Genomic DNA, 14,560 nt, shown 5'->3' on the forward strand with positions numbered 1-14,560 from the left:
AACTGTGCTCAGGCTTCCATATAGAGTGTGATCTCTCCTACCCATCTGCATGCCCACTACTGCTGTCACTGTAGGCTAGGGCAAGCGAGCTGGAGGGCTGCCTTTTTGAGGCTGTGAGTGGAGATCGAGACTTACTGGTCGTTGGCTTATTATCCAGGCTCAGGTGCAAAAGAGCAGGGTTCTTCCCACACTTTTCTCTGTGCTGCGACACTGCTGCTGCAGAGCACGGAAGATCTGAGAGTAATGCATCTGCATCTGTGTGGGGCAACTCTGTTCTACAGCCACCAGCACCACCAATTCACCCTGCTTGGGACCCAGAGGGTTGTCCCACAACTGCTACTGCCACCATGCCCATGCCAGCTTCTGAGAAACCGAAGAACCTTCTGAGCCACCTAGCACACTGTGCAAACCACCAGCCCAAGAACTGGCCCACTGGTAACTGTCAACCCAGGTGCCTACCTACACTGCCTTGAGGCACAAAGATAGGCATGCTCAATCCACCACTGCCAATACTGGGGCCTAAAGACTGGCCCATTTGGCATCCAAGTCCCCAGCACAGCTTCACCACAGCCTCCACTAATATCCCTACCCTTACTTTCCAATGAATCACAACACTAACACTATTTTTAGCCAAAGCAATCACATAGACACATGAGTGCATGCACCCTGAATTATAGTCAAAGTCCCTCATCTAACCAACATCACAGATACATACACAGAAAAAGTTCATCTCTACAAAAGTAAATTCAAGATCAGGAAGAAATGACTGTTGCACCAGACATGGAGATTTCAATGTAAAAACATAGAAAATATAACAAAGCAAGAAAATATGACACCTACAAAGGAATACAATAATTCTCCAGCAACAGGTCTTAATCAAATAATTTTTTTGAAATCCTAGAATTCAAATTATTCAAAATATTGATTTTTAAAATGCTCAGAGATAAAAGAGAATCCTGAAAAACAATACAAAAAAAAGCAGAAAGCAATTCAGTATATGAATGAGAGATTTACCAAACAGACAGACACTTTTTAAAGAGAACCAAATAGAAATTCTAGAACTGAACAATTTATTGAGGGAAATACAAAATACATTGGAAATCTTCAACAACATACTAGAATATACAGAATAAAGAATCTCATAATATGTAGATAGTTCATTTGAAATGAATATAGTCAGACAAAAAGAGAAAAATTAAAAAGAATGAGCAACATCTTTGTGACATTTGGGACAACATAAAACAGTTGAATATTGTTTTATATTAAGGCATATGAAATATGAAACAGGCATATGAAAAGCCACTCAAATTATTGACATTCCCAAAGGCAAGGAGACTAAGAAATGAATAGAAAATCTATACAACAAAATAATAGATGGAAACCTCTCATGTTTGGAAATAAATTTAGACATTTCTATATGGGGACCTCAGCAATCCTCAGGCAGATACGATGCAAAAATGTTTTCCCCATGGCACATTATAGTCAGAATGTCTAAATTCAAGAATAAAGAGCAAATTCTAAAAACAACAAAGGTGTCTACCTATAAAGGAAACCTCATCAGACGAACAATAGATTTTTCAGTAGCTACTTTACAGACCAGAAGAGAATGGGATGATATATTTAAAGTGCTGAAAGAAGAAAAAATAAAAACCCACCTGTCAGACAAGAATACTGTATCCAGAAAAAATACACTTTAGAGAAATAAAGTCTTTCCCAGAAAAGCAAATGCTAAGGGAATTCTTTACCACTAGACCAATCCTACAAGAAATGAACAAGGGAGTCTTAATCCTGGGAACTAAAGAATGACAATTACCATCTCTATTAGTCTGTTTTGAATTTCTATAAGAAAATATCTCAGACTGAGTAATTTATAAAGAAAAGATGTTAATTTGACTAATCATTCTGAAGATTGCACAAGATATACAGTGCTGGCATTTGCTCTGGAGAGGGCCTCAGGAAACCTAAATCATGGCAGAAGGCAAAGGGGGAGTGAGTGTGTCACAATGCATGACAGGAAGCAAGAGAGAAGAGAGGAAGACATCGCACTCTTTTCAACAACCGGCTCTCCCATGAATTAATAGAGTGAAAACTCATTACTATGAAGAGGGCAACAAATATTCATGAAGAAGAAGAATCCATTCCCATCACCCAAACCCCTCCCACTAGACCTCACTTCCAACACTGGGGATTATATTTTAACATTAGCTTCGGAGGGCAAAGGCATCCAAACTATATCAACATCATGAAAACATAGGAAAGTATAAAATTCACTGGCAAAGGAATTACAAAAAGGAGGAAGGGACAAGACTCAAATGGAACCACTACAGAAATCCACCAAACTACAATGAAAATCAGTCAGAAAAAGAAACAAAGAATATATACAATAACCCGAAAACAGTAAATATGACAGGAACAAAGCCTCACATATCAATAATAACCTTGAACATGAATGGATTAAATTGTGTACTTAAAAGATATAGAATTGTTGAATGGATTTTAAAAATTACAAAAAAAATCATGATTCAAATATTTGCTGCTTACAAGAAATTCACCTTACCTATAAAGACGTATAAACTGAAAGTAAAGAGATGCACAAGCACAGGCGACCAAGGCAAAAATGGACAAATGGGATTACATCCAGTTAAACAGTTTCTGCACAACAAAGAAAACAATCCACAAGGTGAAGAGACAACCCACAGAATGAGAGAAAATGTTTGCAAACTGCCCATCTGACAAGGGATTAATAACCAGAATACATAAGGAGTTCACATAACTGTATAGGAAACAATCTAATCTGATCAAAAAATTGGCAAAGTATTTGACTAGCCATTTGTCAAAAGGAGACATACCAAGGGCAAGCAGACATATGAAAAGCTGCTCAGCATCATTGATCATCAGAAAACTTCAAATCAAAACTACAGTGAGATATTATCACATCACAGTTAATATGGATTTTATCCAAAAGACAAGAAATAACAAATGGCAGAGAGGATGTGGAGAAAAGGAACACTTGTACCCTGTTGGCGGGAATGTAAACTAGTACAGTCACTATGGAGAGCAGTTTGGAACTTCCTCAAAAAACTAAAAATAGGGCTAGCATATGTTCCATCAATCTCACTCCTAGTTACATACCCAAAAGAAAGAAAATAAGCATATGGACAAGATATCTGTACTCCCATGTTTATTGCAGCACTATTCACAATAGTCAAGATTTGAAAGCAATGTAAGTGACTATCAACAAATGAATTAATAAAGAAAATTTGGTACATAGACACAAGGGAGTGCTCTTCAGCCATAAAAAAGAATGAGATACTATCATTTGTAACAACATAGATGGAACTAGAGGCCATTAATTGAAATAAACCAGGCACAGAAAGACAAACTTTGCATTTTTTCTCTTACTTGTGGGAGGTAAAAAACAAAACAAAAAAAAAAAACACTAAATTTTTATAAAACTCTAGAATTGACATATTTAATTAATTAGGAGTATGAGCCTTTATAAAACTCTAGAATGGACAAATTAACTAGGAGTATGGTGGCTACCTAGGACAAAAAATGCAGAAGTGTAGGGTAGAGCAAAAGAAACAAGAAGAGATTTTGCCTTCTCTGATATGATTCAAGCTTTCTTATCAGGCAAATATTATCTGCCAGACTCTCTCATCGTTTAGGATGAGAAGTCTCATTCTCAGGAAGTCTCTGATACATTAATTAATCTGCTATATAAGCTTTCTATACATATCATAGATGAGTTTTAATTTCAGCAGTGAATGCACATTTAGCTCAAATTGGTAGAACTGCGATCTACCTGCATAACAGCGTTTTAATTAAAGGAAACATCCCAGGATAGCTTAAGCATTAGAGTGCAAGGAAACTTATCACATAGTAGGGAGACAAATTCCAGTGAAAAAAAGACTATGAGCAAAGAAATTTGTATTATACAAAGGACAGTGTTAGCACACAGAAGCTGTTTACTCTATTAAAGGAAGCAAACTGTTATTGCAACCACACTCACATTTTAATACTCAAACCTGACATTCATTGATACTCTAACATAAATTTATATCATCAAAAGCAAAGTTCTTGAAATGTTGCAGTTTATATGTGAAGAGTAACTTCTGTCTTAATCTCTATGGTATGATTCCTATTGTTTATATCTATAGTTGGTATTAGTAGATTTTCTTGGATAGAATTTACAGTAGATTCTTGAATGCATAAAATCATTAGAATAACTCTACCTGGAATAACCTGAAATCACATGTCTGCAATAAGATATTCAAATAAATAAAAGTTATATTTAAATTTACAAATGCAAATCTATGTAAGTAATATTAATATGTCACAGGATTTCTGTAGTAAGTACCAAATAAAACTTTTTCTGCCATAATGTACCTTCTAAACCTTTTCTCTGGTACCCCAAATTCAATAAAAGTGCATGTATTTCTTCATTTTCTTTCTGAAATTTCTTTACTGTCTAATTTTATCCTTATTGTCAATATTATTACTTTACCATTTTACTAATTTTGATTTAAGCCACCTTTTATTTTCTAATTTCTAGTGTTTTAGTTTCACATATATTAACTTTCTTCTTTATCTTATTATCATCAGTAAAGCGCTCATTATGATATTCTTACCTTCACGTAATTAGCTCTCAAAATTACCCTTGTCTGGCCATTTCTAGCTATAGCTTGCCCTTAACTCTATTCACAGTTATTTTGTATGTTCCTTGTTTTGACCCAATTATTTTTCTTCCTGAAATTCTATCAATGGCAAATTGTTGTCATTTAAATTAAGTACAATCTTCTGTCAGTAAATGTAAAGAAACTTCTGCACTCTAATACTTTATATCCTATGCCATATTTAACTTTTAAAAAATAAATCCTACTTCAGACACAACTCACCATCAAGCTCCTTTTGAAGGCGAGCACTCATGAGCTGTCTCCTCATCCATCTGGGTCTCCTCCTTTGGGAAGTCATTCCTCGTTAGGGCTAATTCCTCATAACATAGACACAGTAAACTGACAGTGCTGATTTGGTCTGTTCAGACTTTGGCTTTCCTTGGAAGCCTTGACAGAAATTCAAACTTTAAGCAGCCTGAGAAAAGCGTAAGCAGCAATTTGCAGTTCAATCTGGAAGTAGATTGGAGATTGCTGAAAAAAAAAAAAAAAAAAAAACTCCTTTATTAAGACTTGATCATGTAAGACAAAAAGATTAGGTCACTTATAAACTTTTGGTTCTGATTTTTTTTCAGTGTATATTCAATCTTAAAGGCAGTGGCCTGACTAATTGGGTGTGACTTTCTTTTTTCTATTTGTCCTCTTTTTCACCCTATAGCCCGTTCTCATCTTTATTCAACAAAATATAGACTAAAAATGTGGCTTTTCTACTATGTCTAGATGTACTTCTGTTTCACTTCCTAAGGAGTGGAAGAATTTTGAAAGCATTTGATATACTTTCCTTTATCTTCCTGTCATAAATGCAATCATACCCATTATGAACTAAATATTTGTGTCCCTCTAAAATTCATACCCATGTGTGAGGTAATTAAGGTTAAATGAGATTGTAAGGGTGGATCCCTGATCAGATATCATTAGTGTTTTCACAAGATGAGACACCCAAAGAGATCATGTGAGGACATTGCCAGTAAGCAAGCCGTGTGCAAGCCAGAAAGAGAGCCCTCACCAGAAAGGGACCATACTGGCACCCTTATCTTAAACTTCCAGCCTCTGGAAGTGTGAGAAGATAAATACCTATTGTTCAGGTCACCCAGTCTGTGTTATAATGGCAGCCCTAGCAGATTAAGACAACACCTAAATTCCTGTTGGTTATTTTCAAAAGCATAGTATTTTCTCGGGACCTAACATACCTAACTTTACTCACTCATTCTGCAGTCTGTCCTTGTAAAAGGTTCATATACGTATATATTACAACCAGAAAAACTAAGGACATTTAAGTTTCAAAACCCATCAGTCTCTTGATTACTTGGGCTTGGCCACAGAGAGTTTTCCTTCAGCTATTCAGCCTTGTCCATGGGCAGACCTCAGTGATCTACAACATTAAGGTATGCTAAGCAGACTCAAAGATCCACAGAATTCCTGGCTTTACCACATAGGTGGCGAGGCATCTTACTGCACAGATGACAAAGCGAGGGAAAGAAACTTAAAGGAAAAGAATAATAAACTAAGGGAGAGAAAAAGATGCTACATGGTGAGGGTAAAACTTTGATAATAGTCATACTGACTGGAGTTACACTCAAACCTTAGGCAACTCAGCAACTTGATTCAGCTACTCCTTTGGAAAAATTCTCCTATCAAAAAGTCCTGGGCATTTTTGAAACCTTGTTATACACATACTCTGCTGGCAAATAGTTAGATAAAAAAATAAATTTTATCTAGGAATACAAAGCAAATTAGAATACATTTTGGCACAAATTTCCACAGGGAAAAAAGAAAGCAATGTAACAGTCTTAATTCAAATTCAAAGAAGGTTGGAATTGATATAATTTTCCAAGTTGTCTCCAGCAAGCATCACTTCTGGACTGGGAGTATGGAAGAGAACAAGGTGAAGACTATTAAAATGTTTAATTATAATTCACTGGGTTAATTGTTCATTATTCAAGGAAAAGTGAAAACCATCATTTACGCTGCATTTTCTTCTTTCATCTTCCTGGCTTGCATATAAACTTAGTCTTGGAATAGTATAAGTGAAGCCAGCTCTGAATGTTCACTCTCTATTTAGTATGATCACTCAGAAATTAGGAAGTATTTTCATATGTCATTTCATTACTAGATGAGATGGAAAATTAATTTAGAAACAAAAAAATGCATAAAAAGTTGGATCTATAACTATTTTATTGTATAAGTTAATTTTTTTAAAGATTAATTTCTTCTATGAATAAACTTTCATAATATATTAGTGTGGCAAACATTTTTATCTGACTTGTATCCAGTGTTATTAGAAGACATTTTTCTGCTATGATTCTTTGTCAATTTGTAATTATATAATTATATAAAACTTGTTAAATGTTTTTGTCATAAGTTTAGTAAAGCAAAGAATGCAAAAATATATTTTTGTAATAGCCTTATGTAGTGTCTGGATGAATTTCCTTTTGTTGATAATTTTACAAGGAAAATTAGTTGAAAGAGGACAGACTAAGTGGCAAATATGACATACAAGAATAAACATTGTTAATTGAACTTGTCACTTGAAAATGGTAGCCAAATAAATTTACTTATTCTGTAATGCATCATAAGTTGTGTGTGATCATATTGACAAAAGATATTTTCTGTAAGTAGAAAAGAGCTGAAGGCCCATAGTCTACAGTAAATTGGATGAGATAAACATTAATTTGTTTTGACAAGAAATATTATATTGCATCAGAGCAGCTCTACAAAGGATATATTGCTGTTTACATTGAGACTGCCTCTCATAATTAGATGGTGATGAATGCGTCAATAATAACCAAGTGAAACTAAGGACACATTATCAAATACATATGTCTAAGATCGCAATGTCTTAGTCAAATGGCATCTCATGGGTATAACTCATCAAATACAAATGATAAAATGTCAAAGAACTAAATATCCATAACATAAATATCCCCAAATTTTCCTGACTTAACAAATTTCTCTAGAAGTGTAATACACTCTTGATTTTCTTCTTTTGCTTGTTTTTGATTTGCTAATCAAATCATATTTTCCTTTCAATAATGAACACACTGAAGGTACACTTAAGACAGGAATCTAAGACAACTTTTTCTTCCCAACATCTCCTATAGCCCCATTCCCCCACCCACAACCCAAATAAGCAATTCCAAGAATTGCATTTCACCATGAGGGAAATGGCCCAGGAAATACACTTTTCAAAATCTTCAAGTGTCACTGAAAATTAGAGAAGGGACTATTTGTAAGTCATTTTAAAAAAAACTTTCTGCTCTTCATTGTAATCTGAATAAAGACACAGGCCTACCTAAAAAACTATTCAATTCTGAGACAACCAGCATTCTCAGAAGTGAGGAGAAAGAATTGTGTCAAGATCACACTAACCCCCATTTAAAGGATATAGGGCTAGAAAGAAATGTGAGCCATGAGCCTCATGATGAGCCTGAAACCTGGAATCTCTTTCCTATCGCAGGTTGGAAAAGTTGACAGCAACTTCACTGAGGAGCGCTAGGGTTTTTGCAGCAACTATAATAACAGAAGACTCGGAAGTTCTATGGGATTTCTCCCTTAGCGGTAGCAGTGTGCAGACCTCTATTGTAGCATCTGTATAAAACACAGGCAAGATAAAAAACACACACATAAGAAAAGTTTCAGGTTCTATATACCTTCATATTGCACTGGATGTTCTATAAAACTCAATCTAAGAGGTAAATTTGCATAAAACATCATCCAGTTTAACATAAGAAAAAAGAATTTTAAAAGCACAGAGATGAACAGAGAAGGTGAACAATGTTTGTAGAACAACTTGAAGCCTGAATAGGTCTTCCTCATTTAAATATTGGAAGTACTGTACCGTAGTTAAGAGTATAATTCTGCAGATAAATTATGCTCAAAATCTGGATCTTCCACTTAACTAGCTGTGTAATTATGGGGAACAAATTTTATTTAATTTTTGCCTCTGTTTCTTTACATATTAATATCATCACGTCTTTCTTTTCTATTTGTCAAAAAACAAAAGAAAACAAAAGAAGCCCTAAAAACCCACACTGCCTTCTTCTAGGGTTTTTATGGTTTTAGGTCTTACATTAAAGTCTTTAATCCATCTCGAGTTAATTTTTGTATTAGATGTAAGGAAGGGGTCCAGTTTCAGTTTTCTGCATATGGCTAGCCAGTTATCCTAACACCATTTATTAAATAGGGAATCCTCTCCTTATTTCTTGTTTTTGTCAGGTTTGTCAAAGATCAGATTGTTGTAGATGTGTGGTGTTATTTCTGAGGCCTCTGTTCTGTTCCATTGGTCTATAGATCTGTTTTGGTACCAGTACCATGCTGTTTTGGTTACTGTAGCCTTGTAGTATAGTTTGAAGTCAGGTAGTGTGATGCCTCCAGCTTCGTTCTTTTTGCTTAGGATTGTCTTGTCTATATAGGCTCTTTTGTTGGTTCCATGTGAAATTCAAAGTAGTTTTTTTCTAATTCTGTGAAGAAAGTCAATGGAAGCTTGATGGGGATAGCATTGAACCTATAAATTGCTTGGGGCAGTATGGCCATTTTCACAATACTGATTCTTCCTATCCCTGAGCATGGAATGTTTTTCCATTTGTTTATGTCCTCTCTTATTTCCTTGAGCAGTGGTTTGTAGTTCTCCTTGAAGAGGTCCTTCAGATCACTTGTAAGTTGTATTCCTAGGTATTTTATTCTCTTTGTACCAATTGTGAATGGGAGTTCATTCATGATTTGGCTCTTTGTTTGTCTATTATTGGTGTATAGGAAAGCTTGTGATTTTTGCACATTGATTTTGTATTTAGAGATTTTGCTGAAGTTGCTTATCAGCTTAAGGAGATTTTGGGCTAAGATGATGAGCAATAATGTCATCTGCATACCATTCAGGACATAGGCATGGGCAAAGACTTCATGACTAAGACACCAAAAGCAATGTCAAAAGCCAAAATTGACAAATGGGATCTAATTAAACTAAAAAGCTTCTGCACACCAAAATAAACTATCATCAGAGTGAACAGGCAACCTACAGAATGGGAGAAAATTTTTGCTATCTGTCCTTCTGACAAAGGGCTAATATCCAGAATCTACAAGAAACTTAAACAAATTTACAAGAATAAAACAATTCCATCAAAAAGCAGGTGAAATATATGAACAGACACTTCTCAAAAGAAGACATTTGTGCAGCCAACAAACATATCACAAAAATCTCATCATCACTGGTCGTTAGAGAAATGCAAATCAAAACCACAATGAGATACCATCTCACAACAATTAGAAAGGCAATCATCAGAAAGTCAGGAAACAACAGATGCTGGCGAGGGTGTGGAGAAATAGGAATGCTTTTACACTGTTGGTGGGAGTGTAAATTAGTTCAACCATTGTGAAAGACAGTGGGGCAATTCCTCAAGTACTTAGAACCAGAAATACTATTTGACCCAGCAATCCCATTACTGGGTATATACCCAAAGGATTGTAAATCATTCCACTATAAAGACACATGCACACATATGCTTACTGCAGCTCCATTCACAATAGCAAAGACTGGGAACCAACCCAAATGCCCATCAATGATAGATTGGGTAAAGAAAATGTGGCACATATACACCATGGAATACTATGCAGCCGTAAAAAAAGATGATCTCATATCCTTTGCAGGGACATGGATGAAGCTGGAAACCATCATTCTCAGCAAACTAACACAGGAACAGAAAACTAAACACCACACGTTCTCACTCATAAGTGGGAGCTGAACAATAAGAACACATGGACACAGGGATGAAACCTCACATACTGGGGCCTGTCAGGGGCTGGGGGACTAGAAGAGGGATAGCATTAGGATAAATACCTAAGGTAGATGACAGGTTGTTGGGTGCAACAAACCACCATGGCACGTGTGTACCTATGTAACAAACCTGCATGTTCTGCACATGTACCCCAGAACCTAAAGTATAATTTTAAAAACCCACATTGTCCATCCTTCATCTGCAACTGAACTATATTTTGTTCCATTTGTTACCTAGCTCCAACTCCTAAAACGGTTGCATTTTGTTCTGTGGAATGTGTGGCCCATCAAAACCAGGATCCCTGTTTCTCCAACCCTTCTAAAGGTGATCTTCATCACAAATGGCATCAACAGAAAACACTACTTGAAACATAGACGGGGGAAAAAGTGGCCCCACTTCCTTCATTGGCTATTTTCCTTTTTTTGTTTTTGGATCCTTTATGCAATAAAATATATTGTAAGGGTTATATCTATTAACTCTGTTCAATTCCTCTTCTACCACTTATGAAACCATTTTAATCTGATTTTCACTGTATCATTCTATTCAGGCTGTTCTTGTCAAAGTTATCAATGACTCAGTATTACTAATTATAATGTTTGATTATCAGTTCACATCTTATTTAATCAATAAGACACATTTTAAACAATTTATCACTGCTTTCTTCTGGACATATTTTTTTTCAGTTGGCTCTTGAGACACCATACCCTATTTCCTAAACACACATTTTGTTCCTTCTTTAATTTCATTCAGGTTTCTGCTTTTATTCCTGAGTCTTCTTATATTTTCTATAAACACATACCATCTTGGTCATTTCATCTGGTATCATGGCTTTAAATATCATCTATATGCCTAAACTCCAGAAATTCTAACTTCTGAAATCCAAATTAATATGTACAACTTTTAATTCAACAATACCCCTTAGATGGCCTGGATACCTATAACTCAAAAGGACCAGATCTAAAATTTGCATCCCTTCCAATTCTTCTTACCTTACAACCTTCCTCAGCAATTGATGGCCACTCCATCGTTCTGTCTTCTTAGCACAAAATACTCATGGGCTTCATTGACTCTGTTTTTCTCAAAATATAGATCTCATTCATACACCATAGATCTAATCCATTAATTAATTAATCATTAATTAATGATATTGGCCATACCATCAAAATATATTCAAAGTCCTATCACTTCTCAATATCTACTGTGCTATCATGTCAATTCAAGTCATTATCTGGATTATTGAATTAGTTGACTAGTATCACTTTGTAAAGTAGGAAGAAAAGTGATATCAACCTGACATCTACTCTTTTTTTTTTTTTTTTTTTGTTGAGGCGGAGTCTCGCTCTGCCGCCCAGGCTGGAGTGCAGTGGCGCGATCTCGGCTCACTGCAAGCTCCGCCTCCCGGGTTCACGCCATTCTCCTGCCTCAGCCTCTCCGAGTAGCTGGGACTACAGGCGCCCGCCACCACGCCCGGCTGATTTTTTTATATTTTTAGTAGAGACGGGGTTTCACCGTGGTCTCGATCTCCTGACCTCGTGATCCGCCCGCCTCGGCCTCCCAAAGTGCTGGGATTACAAGCGTGAGCCACCGCGCCCGGCCTACTCTTAACACAGTGGCCAATATGCTGCTTTAAATAAATAAATCACATCATGTCAGTCTTCAGTAAAGCCCCTGTATTGACTCTCAATTTCATTCAGAGTAAATGTCATTGTCTTGATAATGGCCTAAGTGGCCTCATATTATTCTGGCTGTTTCCTCTTGGACCTTATCTCATACTACTCACCTCCTGCCATATATCTTAAATTGTTAGTAGGAAATAGTAACTCACAAAATTTGGTTGATTACAATCTCAGTGGGGAGAGTGAGGGAATTTGGAAGTGGCCAGAAAGAAAAAAAAATGTCTATTGTACATATTCTATGACCAAGCATTTCTACTTGTAAATAATCTTCTTCCAAATGATTGCTATGGCTAACTAAAGAATTCCTGATTAGCATGATTCGTAGAGCTCTCTGGATAACCTACCTAACTCCAATTATATGTAGTAAGCTCATAAATTTTCTTGGATGAGGCTGTGTTTGTCTGGGAGTTGAGACATATTGATGAAATCATGTTTATATTTGAGTGAACTCTAAACTGTACCTTGGCATGCATATTATGTATTGTGAAAATGAGATCTATGCATTACTTTTGCCCCAGAAAGTTGGCCTTTGGCATATATTTATATAGGCCATACATAGAGAATTCATCTAGCTTTATGTCTGAAAAGAAAGCTTGACCTGGGGGTTTGGAGCTATGCTTATAACAGTTCAAGTGTAGTCATCATTTTCACACTGTTATTCCATAAACTGTATACCTACTGGCTAGATACAAATTCCTGGACACCTGCACCTCTCCTAAAGGACATTGTTTATCTCCCTGCAGTTAATTTTGAATGTGCTTTCTTCCTCAGAGTCTTTAAATAAATAAACATATTTGACGTACATAGACAGTTTCAGGGCCCAGATTTTCTTTTAGTCCTTTTCTACTATTTACACTTCTCACAATAATTTTCATCAAGAAGGGACTTATGCCGAAATACCAATTTTCTTTTAGTAATTTTCCTCAGGGAATGAAATAGGATAATGAAGAGAAAGGAGATGATATTGGAGAGACTGGTTTAAATGTATCTGTTTAAAAAAAAGGCTAAATTTAGACAAATTATAAGAAAAAAAATCTATCAGCAGTTTAGGAAGATGATGATTATAAACAACTAATTGGGTGAAGAAAGTTAAAATAAAAAGAAAGGTAAAGGTTTTATGGTGGCTTTGTATGGTATAATGTGTTATTTATTAAATACATCTGACAAGAGATTTATAACCAAAATATGCAAAGAACTCAAACAACTCAATTGTCTAAAAACAAACAATCCAGTTAGAAGATGGGCAAAATATCTGAGTAGACATTTTTCAAAACAAAACACACAAATGGCCAAGAAGTATATGAAAACAATCTTCAATATTCCTAATCATCAGGGAAATGCAAATGGAAACCACAGTGAGATATCATATCACCACAGTTAGAATGGCTTTTATCCAAAAGACTGTAAATGAATGCTGGCAAGGATGTGAGAAAAAGGAAAACACTTTTTTTTTTTTTTTTTTTTAAAGTTAAATGTTTTTATTAAAATATCTCCTTTAACATTCCATATTACTAAACATATTAAAGCTCATGCTTCTAAGTAGATTACTAGAAGTTACTTTATCGAATTACAGCAATGGTTAATTCTAGATCATAGAATTTAGAATTACTTTTTGCCTTCTTCTTTTTTCTTTTTTTTTTTCTTTTTTTAAATATTTTATTATTTACTTATTTATTTCAATTAGAAAGCAAAATGGCTTCTACAGGAATAAAAGTCATAAAATGACACATAGGTAGGCTGAAATATCATGAAATATCATGAAATATTGATTCACATGCAATAAACTTCAGCTTTGGGCTCTTCCAGCTTACATTATTCTTTTTTTTTTTTTTTTTTTTTTAAATTATACTTTAGGTTTTAGGGTACATGTGCACAATGTGCAGGTTTGTTACATATGTATCCATGTGCCATGTTGATTTCCTGCACCCATTAGCTCGTCATTTAGCATTAGGTATATCTCCTAATGCTGTTCCCGCCCCCCCCACCCCCCACCCCACAACAGTACCCGGAATATGATGTTCCCCTTCCTGTGTCCATGAGTTCTCATTGTTCAATTCCCACCTATGAGTGAGAACATGCGGTGTTTGGTTTTTTGTCCTTGCAATAGTTTACTGAGAATGATGTTTTCCAGTTTCATCCATGTCCCTACAAAGGACACGAACTCATCATTTTTGATGGCTGCATAGTATTCCATGGTGTATATGTGCCACATTTTCTTAATCCAGTCTATTGTTGTTGGACATTTGTGTTGGTTCCAAGACTTTGCTATTGTGAATAGTGCCGCAATAAACATACGTGTGCATGTGTCTTTATAGCAGCATGATTTACAGTCCTTTGGGTATATACCCAGTAATGGGATGGCTGGGTCAAATGGTATTTCTAGTTCTAGATCCCTGAGGAATCGCCACACTGACTTCCACAATGGTTGAACTAGTTTACAGTC

The sequence above is a fragment of the Hylobates moloch genome, unplaced genomic scaffold (assembly GCF_009828535.3).
Source record: "Hylobates moloch isolate HMO894 unplaced genomic scaffold, HMol_V3 SCAFFOLD_2, whole genome shotgun sequence".
In the NCBI taxonomy this organism is placed as follows: domain Eukaryota; kingdom Metazoa; phylum Chordata; class Mammalia; order Primates; family Hylobatidae; genus Hylobates; species Hylobates moloch.